This window comes from Triticum dicoccoides, chromosome 6A (genome assembly GCF_002162155.2).
Source record: "Triticum dicoccoides isolate Atlit2015 ecotype Zavitan chromosome 6A, WEW_v2.0, whole genome shotgun sequence".
Taxonomy (NCBI): domain Eukaryota; kingdom Viridiplantae; phylum Streptophyta; class Magnoliopsida; order Poales; family Poaceae; genus Triticum; species Triticum dicoccoides.
In genome coordinates this window covers 107,540,923-107,544,144 of record NC_041390.1, presented here as the reverse complement: position 1 = coordinate 107,544,144, position 3,222 = coordinate 107,540,923, and the positions used below count along the sequence as shown (strand labels likewise).

At 52.6% G+C, this 3,222-nt stretch overlaps 1 protein-coding gene across 1 annotated transcript in view; it reads right to left on the bottom strand.

Annotated features, from left to right (window-relative positions):
* The window catches only part of LOC119315354 (tRNA ligase 1-like), a 12,684-nt gene that overhangs the window by 8,550 nt on the left and 912 nt on the right, over window positions 1-3,222 (bottom strand). The window contains exon 2 of the mRNA XM_037589986.1: window positions 3,099-3,149. The gene's annotated coding sequence lies outside the window, so the exon portion shown is untranslated. The remainder of the gene's footprint in view (window positions 1-3,098; window positions 3,150-3,222) is intronic.

The following is a 3,222-nucleotide window of genomic DNA, read 5'->3' as shown; positions in this document are numbered from 1 at the left end:
GGGCAAGGAGGCGGCGACGGTGCAGCTCGGCGTGGCTGCGGTCCGACTGCCCTGCGGCGGCGGCCGGCGGTAGGCGTGGTGTCAACGTCGCTCCTTGGCGGCGGGGCGGCATGGTGGTGCTGGGTGGCCGTCGTCACGACCCCGGCCCAGATCTGGGCCCGGCGGGCCCCATCTGGGTCCTAGCGGGCCGGCCCCACGGCATGGCTTCGTCGTCGTCTGTGTGGTGAGGAGGAGGAGCGGCTCGGATGGGGGGACGGCGATGCCGATGGCGTGCCGGCTGCAGCGCGATGGCGGGAGCTGTCCGGGAATGGTGTTCCCGACCGAGCCTGTGGGCACACGGGCCTGGTAGGCTCCTGCTTGTGTGTCCGGTCGGCTCCCGTCGTTGACGGTGGAGGTTGTGCCCTCCCGCGTGCCGACGGTGCTGCGGCCCCTAGTCCCGGCTCCTATCCCTTGTCGTGCAGACCTCACCTCGTGGTGCCGTGGTGAGACGGCGTGGAGGCTTCTTGACCATGGTGGCGCAAGATGGTGGTCCGTTTGGTGGCAGGTTCTGGAGCACCCGAGGTGAAGGTTGGGATCGGGGGAAACCCTTGTCGGCCTGTCCGACACCGACGCGGCGACGTCGGTGGGTGTCGCCTGACCTTCCTGGAGGGCGTCGGGGGCGACCCTTCCTCTCACCTCGTCGGGTACCGGGGGAAACCCTTGGCAGCAGCGTCGTCTTCGTCGCGGTCCTTCTTGGAGGTGCTGATTGGTACCGGTGCTTCAGAGCCTTGGAGCTTGGTGGGAGATCCTCGGTGGGCGCAGTGGTCGTGAAGCTTCTTCGTTTCCGTCAATCCGCCGTTGTCGGCATTCTTTTCTTTTCTTTTGTTGTTTCTCTTTCGTTTCTTTTGGGTGTGATTGTGCTGCTTCCGCCCCAGTGTTGGAAATATGCCCTAGAGGCAATAATAAATTAGTTACTATTATTATATTTCATTGTTCATGATAATCATTTATTATCCATGCTAGAATTGTATTGATAGGAAACTTAGATACATGTGTGGATACATAGACAACACCATGTCCCTAGTAAGCCTCTAGTTGACTAGCTCGTTGATCAATAGATGGTTACGGTTTCCTGACCATGGACATTGGATGTCGTTGATAACGGGATCACATCATTAGGAGAATGATGTGATGGACAAGACCCAATCCTAAGCCTAGCACAAAGATCGTGTAGTTCGTATGCTAAAGCTTTTCTAATGTCAAGTATCATTTCCTTAGACCATGAGATTGTGCAACTCCCGGATACCGTAGGAGTGCTTTGGGTGTGCCAAACGTCACAACGTAACTGGGTGGCTATAAAGGTACACTACAGGTATCTCCGAAAGTGTCTGTTGGGTTGGCACGAATCGAGACTGGGATTTGTCACTCCGTGTAAACGGAGAGGTATCTCTGGGCCCACTCGGTAGGACATCATCACAATGTGCACAATGTGATCAAGGAGTTGATCACGGGATGATGTGTTACGGAACGAGTAAAGAGACTTGCCGATGACGAGATTGAACAAGGTATCGGGATACCGACGATTGAATCTCGGGCAAGTACAATACCACTGGACAAAGGGAATTGTATACGGGATTGATTGAATCCTCGACATCGTGGTTCATCCGATGAGATCATCGTGGAACATGTGGGAGCCAACATGGGTATCCAGATCCCGCTGTTGGTTATTGGCCGGAGAGTTTTCTCAGCCATGTCTGCATGACTCCCGAACCCGTAGGGTCTACACACTTAAGGTTCGATGACGCTAAGGTTATAGGGAAAGTATGTACGCGGTTACCGAATGTTGTTCGGAGTCCCGGATGAGATCCCGGACGTCACGAGGAGTTCCGGAATGGTCCGGAGGTAAATATTGATATATAGGAAGTATGGTTTTGGCCACCGGAAGTGTTCCGGGCATCACCGGTAGTGTACCGAGACCACCGGAGGGGTCTGGGGGTCCACCGGGAGGGGCCACGGGCCCTGGAGGCATACATGGGCCAATAGTGGGAAGGGACCAGCCCCTAGGTGGGCTGGGGCGCCTCCCACCAAGGCCCAAGGCGCCTCCTAGAGGGGAGGGGGGCAAACCCTAGGGCAGATGGGCCTTAAGGCCCACCCTAGGTGCGCCCCCCCTCTCTCCCCCCTTGGCCGCAACCCTAGATGGGTTTTGGGGCAGCCGCCACCCCTAGGGAGGGAACCCTAGATGGGGGCGCAGCCCCTCCCCTTCCCCTATATATACTTGAGGTATTGGGGGCTGCAACATACGCGAGATCATCTCCCTCTTGGCGCATCCCTACCTCTCTCCCTCCTCGTCTCTCGTAGTGCTTGGCGAAGCCCTGCTGGAGTCCCGCGCTCCTCCACCACCACCACGCCGTTGTGCTGCTGCTGGATGGAGTCTTCCCCAACCTCTTCTTCTCCCCTTGCTGGATCAAGGCGCAGGAGACGTCACCGGACTATACGTGTGTTGAACACGGAGGTGTCGTCCGTTCGGCACTAGGATCATCGGTGATTTGAATCACGACGAGTACGACTCCATCAACCCCGTTCACTTGAACACTTCCACTTAGCGATCTACAAGGGTATGTAGATGCACTCTCTTTCCCCTCGTTGCTAGATTACTCCATAGATTGATCTTGGTGATGCGTAGAAAATTTTGAATTTCTGCTACGTTCCCCAACACCCAGCACCTATCCTTGAATGTATCGGTTGGTTGCTTTGGAATACAAAGCGGGGGGAGACCCTTTTTCTTATTTAACCATCATTATAAGTAGTTAGCTAAAATAAAATCAGTAAATAATCAAAAGGCGATAAAAAAAGATAATCCCTCCGTTTTATTTACTTCACATTCTGGGTTTAGTCAAAGTCAAACTTTGTCAAGTTTAACCAAGAATGTAAGAAAAATAATCAACATTTATAATAACAAATGTAGAAAATATACTTTATGAAGATTATAATACAATAGATTTTATATCGTGGATGTTGATATTTTTTCCAACATATTTGGTCAAAGCTTACAAATTTTGACTTTGACTAAACAACCCAGAACGCAAAGTAATTGTGAATGGAGAGAGTATCAAATATACCTCAATGGTAGCAAAGCCACGCGACACCATCTCAATCATCTGTTTTCTTGTCTGCCATCACAAAAATGGGGGTAAGGTTCCCACTAAAAGTTTTGAATTGCAACTCCATTCAGTAAATGTGAGT